The sequence below is a fragment of the Arachis ipaensis genome, chromosome B4 (assembly GCF_059453495.1).
Source record: "Arachis ipaensis isolate K30076 ecotype BB chromosome B4, ASM5945349v1, whole genome shotgun sequence".
NCBI lineage: Eukaryota > Viridiplantae > Streptophyta > Magnoliopsida > Fabales > Fabaceae > Arachis > Arachis ipaensis.
In genome coordinates this window covers 43,977,271-43,989,417 of record NC_142439.1, presented here as the reverse complement: position 1 = coordinate 43,989,417, position 12,147 = coordinate 43,977,271, and the positions used below count along the sequence as shown (strand labels likewise).

Below are 12,147 nucleotides of genomic sequence, written 5' to 3'. Positions count from 1 at the left end.
GAAGAGTACTTTGAACCAGACATGGATGAGAATATGGAGAACCATCATGAAGAAAAGGCTCACAACCATGGCAGAGAAGGTCTAGCGCATCATGCTAAGCAAGAAAAAAGAGTTCTGGGATCTTACATAAACCCAAACCCAGGAAACTGTGGAAGTAGCATCCAAAAGCCAACCATACATGCCAATAACTTTGAACTAAAGCCACAACTCATCACCCTTGTTCAGAACAACTGTTCATTTGGAGGAAGTGTCCAAGAAGACCCCAATCAACATCTCACCACATTTCTGAGGATATGTGATACTGTGAAGTCTAATGGTGTTCATCCTGACACCTATAGACTACTTTTGTTTCCCTTCTCACTCAAGGATAAAGCATCTAAATGGTTGGAATCCTTCCCGAAGGAGAGTTTAACAACCTGGAAAGATGTGGTAAACAAATTCTTGGCGAGATTCTATCCTCCTCAAAGAATCAACAGGTTGAGAGCTGAGATACAAACCTTCAGGCAACAAGATGGTGAAACTCTATATGAAGCATGGGAGAGGTTTAAGGACTTGACAAGAAGGTGCTCGCCAGATATGTTCAATGAATGGGTGCAGTTACACATTTCCTATGAAGGTCTTTCTTATGAATCAAAGAAGGCAGTAGACCACTCATCTGGGGGATCTCTGAACAAGAAGAAGACCATTGAAGAAGCCATAGATGTCATTGAGACTGTAGCTGAAAATGACTACTTCTATGCTTCTGAAAGAGGCAACACTAGAGGAGTGATGGAGCTAAACAACGTGGATGCACTGCTTGCCCAAAACAAGATGATCACCAAGCAGCTGGCTGATCTTACCAAGAAGATGGAGAGGAACCAAGTAGCAGCAATCACCACCTCGTCAGCAACCCAAGAAGGAGTGAATGCAGAAGCAGAGGGTGATCAGGAACAAGCCAACTACATTGGAAATTCACCTAGGCAGACCCATGATCCATACTCCAAAACTTATAATCCTGGTTGGAGAAACCACCCAAACTTTGGGTGGGGAAATCAACAAGATCAAGGCCAAGATCAGAGACGTCACAACCCCAACAACAATGCGGCTCACCAATATTCCACACAGAGATCATATTAGCACCCACCTAACAACACATCTCAACATCCATACCAAAACCAAAATGGCCCTTTCCAGCCCTCCAATCTCAACTCACAATCATCCAAAGATAGACTCTCAAGGATTGAGACTCTACTTGAAGGCATATGTAAGGAACTCCAAGATAACAAGGTGTTCAAGGAGGAGGTGCAGGCCAATATCAAAAATCAAGGAGACACCATTAAGAGGCTAGAATTTCAAGTGGGATACCTCTCTAAGAAGATTCCCAAACCTACTGACAGCTTCCCAAGTGACACAGAGAAAAACCCAAGAGGTGAAGCAAAGAAAGTAAGATGGGAAGAATGCAAGATGGTCACTATAAGTGATAGAGAGACTGAGGAAGAGCTGAACAAACCCTTCAAACACTATGGAGATACTTCAGCAGAGAAGCAGGAAGAGGGTCACCAAGAAACCAAAATTACACAGAAGGAGATGCTGAAACTCTATGCACCTTTTCGCCAAAGACTCAAGGGTGGTGTAGAAAAGAGAATATACTCAAAGTTCCTTGATATGTTTGCATCTCTCCATGTAAACATACCATTCATCAAAGCTCTCCAACAAATGCCCTCATACATTAAGTATATGAAGGCGCTGCTGACCAAGAAAAGCTCACTCAAAGGAGGGCAAACAATAGTGATGAATAAGGAGTGCAGTGCTCTCATTCAACCAGAGTTGCCTACAAAAAGGAAGGATCCAGGGAGTTTTCACATCCCTTGTGCCATAGGAGAAATAATGTTTGATAAAGGACTCTGTGACCTGGGAGCAAGCATCAACTTAATGCCTTTATCCCTTATGAAGAAGCTGCAGATCAATGAGCTAATGCCCACAAACGTAGTCATCAGGCTGGCTGACAAAACTCAAAAACAAGCAGTAGGAGTGGTTGAAAACGTGTTGGTGAAGGTTGGGAACTACTTCCTTCCCACAGACTTTGTCATATTGGAAATGGAAGAGAGTCACCTTCACCCAATCATATTGGAAAGACAATTCCTAGCTACAGCCAGAGCGCTCATAGATGTGGAGCGAGGAGAGTTAATACTGAGGATACATGACGAACAACTCGCATTCAATGTCTTCAAACCCTCACAAGAAGCAGATCAGGAAAACAAAGAACCAAGGGGAGAGCACGACAAAGCACTGGTGGAAGAAACAAGCATTGAAGCACAAGCTGTACACCTGGGAATCCCTTTGGTTGATGAACAAGACAGGCAGCAGTTGTCACAACTAAAGGAAAACCAGGAGGAACCTAAACCACCAGAGTCATATGAGATCAGCAACAAAATTTCCTTGGAAAAAGAGGCCACAAAGAGCAGGGCAACATCAAAAGGAAAAAAGAAGAAGGTACCAAGGAGATGGAGGAACAAGAAGATCCCTACAAAGGACTTCTCTCCAGGGGATAAAGTGATCTCAGCTTATTTCCCAATTATCCCACCCCATCTCCCCACCATCCCATCTCAGCTACCTAAAGTTTTCACCATCAATAGAATTCTCTCCTTAGAACATGTGGAGATTCTTGATGAAGCCAATGGAGATAGATTTACTGCGAGGGGGGAAGATTTGAAGCATTACCAACCACCCTAACAAAGTCAGAATGTCAAGCTAGTGACGCTAAAGAAGCGCTTCATGGGAGGCAACCCATGTTTTATATGCTTTTAAAATAGTTAATAATGCAAGGTTCATGAATTCCAAATTAACTTTGACATATACTTGAATGAATCCTTTTATGCAGCACATAGTGAAGAACAAGTTTGATGTTCAAGGCATACTAAGAGAGCATAAATGCAATTGATATCATGTTACTCTTAGAGCCTTAAACAAAATTTTGTACACCACATGGACACAAACTAAGTTTGGTGTCACCAATGTTGCATACATGAACAATTAAATAGTCAGTTGGTTTGCATTCATGAATAGCACTTAGTTAGTTAGAAACAAAAACTTTAAAAAAGTAGTTATCCCAATTTTTTTAAATTTTGCCGCCACTTTCCACAATTTCATTAATTACATCCCTTTTATTTTGTAGGAGAATTGATGGGACAATTGAAGGAGGAGGGTTCGGCCACCACAAAGGGAGAGGACTATACACGTGTCTTCAAGGGGAATGCATTGGAAAATGTTGCCATGCAACATTGGAAGAATGACACGCTTGGAAATCGAACCAACCCCATCATAAAGTTAATGATCCTTGTGCTCATCCTATGCTAAACCCCATCCATTCATCATACACCCACTCCATCAATCCACACCTTTCATTCACTCACCACCTCCCTATATAAGTGGTTCTTATTCCGTACCCCCTTCACATTCCAAACCCATTCTTTACACTTCCCACTCTCGGAACCAAACTCCCCTTACCCTATCAAAGACACACTCCTCACCTTCACATATCAACTCCTACTCATGGCATCATCGAGCTCCAAGAGGCAAAAGAGGAAGGAACCGGTGGAGAGCATCCCTTTCAATGAAGGGAGATTCAAAACTGCATTCCATGAACTCGAATTTGAACGGATAAAGCACAAAAAGATATTGCTTGAGTTAACATTCCAGTTCAACGAGGATGAGTGCCCACAGATTCGAGAGAAGATTGAACAAAGGGGTTGGCAAAGGCTTACGAACCTAGAAGCAAAGATAAATGCAAACCTCATCAAAGAGTTCTATGCAAATGTGGTCAGAGAAGACAAAACCAAGGCCCCCACCTTCAAAAGTTATGTGAGAGGAACAGAGGTGGACTTCATCCCCAATGCTATAACAAGGGCTCTTCAGCTGAAATCGCCACATTTTAATGAGCCCAGTTATCATGTAAGAATAAGTAATGGCCCCGACAATGATGAACTTGAAGAAATTGTGAACGATATGTGTGTTATCGGATCTGACTGGGAAAGGTATTCGGATAGGAGACCCCGGTTCATCAGGAGAGGAGACCTTATCCTGGAAGCCAAGGGATGGTTTGAACTCGTGAGGATATCTATCCTTCCAGCCGCGAATAATTCTAAGGTCAACACTACTCGAGCTACTATGGTACATTGCTTAATAAAGGGTGGAGGAATCAATGTGCACGAAATTATAGCTAAGGGGATTCAAGAGTTAGCCGAGAAGAATGATCCGGGTGCTAGACTTTGGTACCCCAGCACCATCCTTAGACTGTGTACGAAAGCCAAGGTAGTCTTCGAGGACAGCAATTCAAATTGGGTAAACCCTGGGAGGTTAGTTACGCTACAGCGTATAACTTATGTGGCACCCGCCCAACAACAAAGAAGGCCTCAAATAGAGAAAAGAACATCACAAGAAGGACCTCACCGAGAAGAATCCCATCAAGAAGAATACCAACAAGAAGAGTACTATGATCCAACCAACATAAACTTGAATCACATTCACGGAGCCATTGAGGAGTTAGCAAGGAGTTATATGGATGGACAAGAACAACAACTGCACATTCAAGCCCAAAGGATGGATCGTCAAGAAGAACTGCTCTCTAATTGGATGGGTCAACAGAGGGAGTGGCAGAAGCAACAAATGGAGCAGCAACAGGAGCAATACTCCCAGCTCACTCAAGCCATCAATCAAGTGACTGAAAGGCAAGAGCGTTAAGATAAACGCCTTCAAGAACTCAACCAATGTCAGCTAGCTCAAACAAAAACATTCAATGAGTTCAGCGTGCTTAATGAAGGACGGCAACTACATAGGGAAGAATTCAACATAAGCACTCAAGCCAAGTTGAACTATATGACTGGGCATATGCATAATTTGCACTCTGCAATCCCTAGGTATGATACAGTCCAAAAATATTTAACAGAACAAGAGGAAAGGAAGGTAAAACAGCAAAAGGAAACATTGAAAAAGAAGATGGAAGATGCTGGCTCCTGAAAAAAGTTGATTGGAAAAAGCAAGGGAAGTGGGGGTTCAAGCACTCAAGAAGGACACAAAGAAGAGGGAGAGCATGGGCAACCCCAAAAGTAAAAGGTTGTGGAGTTCCCTCTTTGTTCCATCTTTTTTAAGTTTTAATTAAGGAAAATCATGTATGAAATAGAACATGTTTCCATGGTAGTTTAGGATTTTTAATTCTGCCTTTAAGTTTGCATTGCTTGGGTCTATGCTTGCTAGTCTAATGTCACTACTGCATTTCCACCTTTGCTTACTTGTATGCTTGTCCTTTAAGTCAAATAAAAAGAGATGTTATGAAAGACCAGAGTGATGTTCAATTTGTGAAGTAAGTTCTTAAGCTTGTGGTGTAGTAATTACTTAGCTAAGTTGGTTCACCAACAAGGTAGGAAGGCAACTATCTGTCCTGAATCATATGCTTGAAACACACCCCATGAGACTAGCTAAATAACAAGATCCTAATAAGAAAAAGGGAAAGAAAAATAAAAGTTGAGAAATAAAGAGAAAGAGTAAGAAATAAGGCTAGGCACCAAGGGTTAAATCCTGGGGCATGTGTCTGTGGTGCTCCTGTGTAAAGGATATACTTGGATGAATAAGCTCTCAGGGGTGCCTTATCACTTGGTAACTTGGGTTAACTAACCCGGGATTATCAGCTGAAAGTCCACTATCAAGAGTAACCTTTGCTATAGAACAGTTAGTAACCCAAAGATGTGCTGGACACCAAGGTCTCAAGAAAGAAAATAACAAACCATGTGCCTGTGGTGTGTATGTATGGGGAAAAGAGACTTGAGGGAGTAGGTCCTTAGGGGTGTCTTAACACCCAGCACCTTGGACCAACTGGTTCGGGAGTGCTGACTGAAAGCTTATCTTAAAGAGTCGCCCTCTCACAAAGCACCTAGTCTAAGAACACAATTAAACCTTGAAAAGACAAAGGGATCAATGAATAAAAGTCTCATAGGGTGCAATCAAGTAAGTATTCCAGGGCATGATAAAGGTCTAAAAGCCAGTAAAGGAATGAACCTAAGTTGCTATACATGAAACCCATAAAACCAAGGATATGACTTCCACAATAATGACTCATTTCTCTTGTCATTTCATTCATCATTCTCATGTTTCAGTACTTGCTTAAGGACAAGCAAGCTTTAAGTTTGGTGTTGTGATGCCAGGGCATTTTGGCCAGTTTCACTGACCTTTTCTTTACTGTTTTAGGGTAGTTTCATGCATTTTCTTAGTTAATAAGCAAGTTTTGGGTAGATAATCACTTACATCTTGATTCAAGCAAACATTATGAATTTTATATGATTTTATGAGAATTATGCATGAATTGAATGGTAAAATGGATGATGCATGATCTTATGAGTTAGAACCTAGCTTTGATGCACTTTACTTGCTTGATTTCAGGACAAAGGAAGCAAGGAAGATGCCACGTTAATAGCCACGTTAGTCTAACTAACGTGACCATTAACGTGGAATGGGAGCTAGCTTGGAACGTTTATGAGAAAAGTGATCGCCAGTAACGCCTTCATGAGCCATCATAACCCACATTAGTTGCCACGTTAACTACATTAACGTGGAAGCTAACGTGGATGAGAAGTAAAGTTCCAACGTTAGTGGTAAAAGTGAATACCACTAACGTTGGAAAAAGGGGCACACTTAGCCACGTTAAGAGTCACGTTAATTAGATTAACGTGAACTCTAACGTGGAAGGAACAAAGAAGTGCCAACGTTAGTGACACTCACCTTTGTCACTAACGTTGGACCAAGCCACTATTAGCCACGTTAGTTGCCACGTTAATTACATTAACATGGAAGCTAACGTGGAGGAAAGGAATGATGAGCCAACGTTAGTGACACTCACCTTTGTCACTAACGTTGGAGATGGCAATCACCACCACATTAGTGGCCACGTTAATACAATTAACGTGAGGCACTAACGTGAGAAGGGGCGTTTGGAGCGTTAGTGACAAAAGTAAGTGTCACTAACGCTCTCGAAGCTGAGGCATGCCCACGTTAGGGGTCACGTTAGCTACACTAACATGGACTCTAACGTAGGGTGGAAGGGCAACAAGCAATGTTATTGGAAAAGGTGAATGCCAATAACATTTTCGAAGGACCAAGTGGAAACGTTAGTGGTCACGTTAGTGCCACTAACGTTGAAGTTAACGTGGACCATCTTGGGTTAGGAACGTTAGTGAAAAAGGTGATCGTCACTAACGTTCTCGAACCCACATTTTCACTTAACGTTAACACCACTAACGTCCTAACTAACGTCCATGCCTAACTCACACTTTCTCTGCAAGCAAAGCTGAGCCCACTGAAGACTGCAACTGCTTCAACTAAAGATCCAAAGGCCCATATCCAAGAATTGAAGAGCCAACTAGAAGATTAGAAGAGTAGTATATATAGGAGTAGTTTTGAACTAGTAGGAGAGCTTTTTGGCATTTTGGAGAACTACACTCTGTATATTTTACTTTCTTTGCAACTTCTAGTTTTAGTTTTTCATAATGTACTTTACACTTACGCTTTCCATTCCCAGAGCTATGAACAACTAAACCCCTTTCATTGGGTTAGGGAGCTCTGTTGTAATTTGACGGATCAATAATAGTTTTCATTATTCTTCTTCTTTCTTTTCTCTTGATTTTAATAGAAAACTTTCAATCTTCATCTTATTCGGTAGTTATCTTGGAAAAGAAGCTATTCATACTTGGATCTCTTCGGACCTTGGAAGAGGAATGAAGAGATCATGCTAGAAATGCTTTCTCATGTTGGACCAAATTGGGGTTTGGATGGATATGGTGACATATAATCCTACCAATACTTTGATTTGGGAATGCATGTGGTATAATCAGTGACCATACTTCATCTCTTCTCATGAGCAATTAGACCAAGGAATTGGCTATTGATCAAGATTTGAGAGATTGGGTTGCCAAGGAATTGGAATCCAATCACTTAAGATTGCCAAAGAGATCAATGAATGCATTGATTGAGGAAGAGATGAGAATGAACTTGATCTGGAGAATACAACATCTCCTGAGCCCAATGAATCCCCGCTTCTGATCTTACCCATTCTCTTTACTTTCTGCCATTTACTTAAGATTGATAATCCAATCACTTAAGATTGCCGAAGAGATCAATGAATGCATTGATTGAAGAAGAGATGAGAATGAACTTGATCTGGAGAATACAACATCTCCTGAGCCCAATGAATCCCCGCTTCTGATCTTACCCATTCTCTTTACTTTCTGCCATTTACTTTTATGTTCATTTCCCCAATTCCTCATTTAAGATTTTGTAGTTTACTTTCCGCCATTTACATTTTGCTCTTTATTTCCAGCATTTACATTTTATGTTATTTACTTTCCCGCCATTTATGTTTCTGCAACTCTCAACTCAATTTCTGCTTAGCTCAACTAGAACATTCCTCTGATTAAAGTTGCTTGACCAATCAATCCCTGTGGGATTCGACCTCACTCTATTGTGAGTTTTTACTTGACGACAATTCGGTATACTTGCCGAGAGAAAATTGTTGAGAGACAAGTTTCCATGCATCAATATGTTCTTGATGTTCATCATGATCTTCAAAGTGTTCTTGGTGTTCATCTTGACAGTCAAAGTGTTCTTGCATGCATTAATTGTTTTGATCTTAAATTTTTATATTTTGTTTCATTTTGTTGTTTTTCTCTCTCCTCATTAAAAATTCAAAAGTATATATATATATATATATATATATATATATATATATATTTTCCTTATTCTTCTCATAATTTTCGAAATTTTGAGTTGACTTGGTCAAAAATTTTTAAAATTTATTTGTTTCTTGTTAGTCAAGTAAAAATTTCAATTTAAAAACTTTATCTTTTCAAATATTTTTCAAAATCAATTCTTTTTCATTTTTTTATGATTTTCGAATTTCATTCTTAAAATTTTTCAAAATCTTTTTCATTTTTCTTTTAATGTTTTTGAAAATTTTAAAACTAATTTTTCAAAATCCTTTTCTTATTTTTATTTCATATTTTCGAAAACTTTACTAACAATTAATGTTTTGATTCAAAAATTTCAAGTTTGTTACTTTCTTGTTAAGAAAGGTTCAATCTCTAAATTCTAGAATCATATCTTTTAGTTTCTTGTTAGTCGAGTCATCAACTTTAATTTTAAAAATCAAATCTTTTTAATTTCTTTTTCAATTCTTTTTCAAAATAAATTTCAATCATATCTTTTTAAAATTTTAATTTCAAAATCTTTTTCTAACTTCTTATCTTTTCAAAATTTATTTTCAAATCTTTTTCAACCAACTACTTGACTTGTTTGTTTTAATTTTAAAAGGTTTACTATTTCTTATCTTTTTCAAAACCATCTAACTACTTTTCCACTTCTAATTTTCAAAAATAACTAACCACTTTTTCAAAAACCTTTTTAATTAACTAATTGTTTTGAATTTCAATTTTCCTTTATTTTTTTATAATTTTCGAAACTAACCAAAAATTAAAATAAAAACAAAAATATTTTTCTTTTCTTTTAATTAATATTCAAATTCCCTCTCTCTCTCATCTCTTTCTATTCATTTTATTTATTTTTACTAACATTTTTCTTCTCTCTTAGTATTCAAATTTCTTCTCTCTCTTATCTCTTTCTATTTATTTTATTTAATTACTAACACTTCTCTTCTACTCATAATTTGAACCCCTCTCTCTTCTCTCTGTTCGAATTACTCATCTTCTCTCTCTTCTCATTCTTCTATTCTTCTATTCTTATACTCACATAAAAGAATCTCTATACTGTGACATAGAGGATTCCCATTCTCTCTTTGTTCTCTTCTTTTTCATATGAGCAGGAATAAGGATAAGGACATTCTAGTTGAAGCTGATTCTGAACCTGAAAGGACTCTGAAGAGGAATCTAAGAGAAGCTAAAGCACAACACTCCGGAGAGGACTTTACAGAAAAATTTGAAAAAGAAGCAGACATGGCAGCCGAACCCAACAACAATGGTGGAGATGCAAGGAAGATGCTTGGTGACTTTACTGCACCAACTTCCAACTTCTATGGAAGAAGCATCTCAATTCCTGCAACTGGAGCAAACAACTTTGAGCTTAAGCCTCAATTAGTTTCTCTAATGCAGCAGAATTGCAAGTTTCATGGACTTCCATTGAAAGATCTTCATCAGTTCTTAGCTGAATTCTTGCAAATCTGTGACACTGTTAAGACCAATGGGGTTAATACCGAGGTCTACAGACTTCTGCTTTTTCCCTTTGCTGTAAAAGACAAAGCTAGGATATGGTTGGACTCACAACCTAAAGAAAGCTTAAACTCTTGGGAAAAGTTAGTCAATACTTTCTTGGCCAAATTCTTTCCACCTCAAAAGATGATCAAGCTTAGAGTGGAAGTCTAAACCTTCAGACATAAGGAAAGTAAATCCCTCTACGAAGCTTGGGAAAGATACAAGCAATTGATCAGAAGGTGTCCTTCTGACATTCTTTCAGAATGGAGCATCTTATGTATATTCTATGATTGTCTGTCTGAATTGTTCAAGATGTCATTGGACCTCTCTGCTGGTGGATCTCTTCATCTGAAGAAAATACCTGCAGAAGCCCAGGAACTCATTAAAATAGTTGTAAATAACCAGTTCATGTATACTTCTGAAAGAAATCCTGTGAATAATGGGATGACTCAGAAGAAAGGAGTTCTTGAGATTGATACTCTAAATGCCATATTGGCTCAGAACAAAATATTGACTCAGAAAGTCAATATGATTTCTCATAATCTGACTGGAATGCAAGCTGCATCCGGCAGTACTAAAGAAGCTTCCTCTGAAGGAGAAGCTTATGACCTTGAGAATCCTGCAATGGAAGAGGTGAATTACATGGGAGAATCCTATAGAAACACTGATAAACCACTATTTTATGGTTTATCTTGTGCTAATGTGAGTGGATTTTATCAACTCTTTACCCACATATTCATACTATTTGCATGAGTTTACATTCTCCTTCCTGATTTTGTGCTATGATTGAAAACATGTTTCTTTGATCTTAAATAAGCTAATTTTAATCCTCTCTTATTACCATTCGATGTCTTGATATGTGTGTTAAGTGTTTTCAGAGATTACAGGGCAGGAATGGCTTGGAGGATGGAAAGGAAGCATGCAAAAGTGGAAGGAATACAAGAAATTGAAGGAACTGCTAAAGCTGTCCAGCCTGACCTCGTGGCACTCAAACGATCATAACTTGAGCTACAGATATCCAAATGACGCGGTTCCAGTTGCATTGGAAAGCTAACGTCCGGAGCTTTGATTTGATATATAATTTGCTATACCTGTCTTGAAGCCAGACGACACGAACGCGTGGATCACGCGGACGCGTGACCTGGCAGAAATGCAATCCACGCAAACGCGTGGACGACGCTTCCGCGTCACTTTCCCGCGACCTGTACGTACCAAAATACGTTGGGGGCGATTTTTGGGCTGTTTTTGACCCAGCTTTCGGAATGAAAAACACAGATTAGAGGCTATAAAGTGGGGAATGCATCCATTCATAATCATCAGCTCATAATTTATAATTTTTAGTTTTAGATGTAGTTTTTAGAGGGAGAGGTTCTCTCCTCTCTCTTAGGATTTAGGATTAGGATTTCTCTTAAAGGAATTAGGATTTCTTATTATTTCAACTTATTATTTCAACTTTCTCTCAGCTCCAATGTTCCTTTAATTTATGTTTCCCTTTTAGTTTTATATACTCTAATGCTTTTATTTGTATTTGATTTATGTTGCCCAATTGGCTTATGAATCCTTCATGTTAGGATTTTCTTAATTAATAATTTGAGGTATTTCAGATTTATGATTCTTATTTAGCTTTTTTATATTCTTGGGTTTAATTGATTAACTGGAAGCTCTTGAGTTATCAACTATCCGTGATTGGTTGTTATGTCGGCTAAATTGACTGGTATTCCACTAACTCTAGTCTTTTCTTAGGAGCTAGCTAGGACTTGGGAATCTAACTAATTAGTTCACTTGAGTTTCCCTTGCTTGCATGAGGGTTAACTAAGTGGGATTAACTTCCATTCTCATAGGAGTAACTAGGATAGGACTTCCGAATTTTCATACCTTGCTAAGAGTTTATTTTACACTTATTTATTTATTTTGTTTGTCA

General features: G+C 38.6%; 1 non-coding gene across 1 annotated transcript; it reads right to left on the bottom strand.

Annotated features, from left to right (window-relative positions):
• Positions 1-474: 474 nt before the first annotated feature.
• Positions 475-581, bottom strand: LOC148567358 (small nucleolar RNA R71). The gene has a single exon (XR_015881631.1). It is a non-coding gene; the product is annotated as a small nucleolar RNA R71 (small nucleolar RNA).
• Positions 582-12,147: the final 11,566 nt, after the last annotated feature.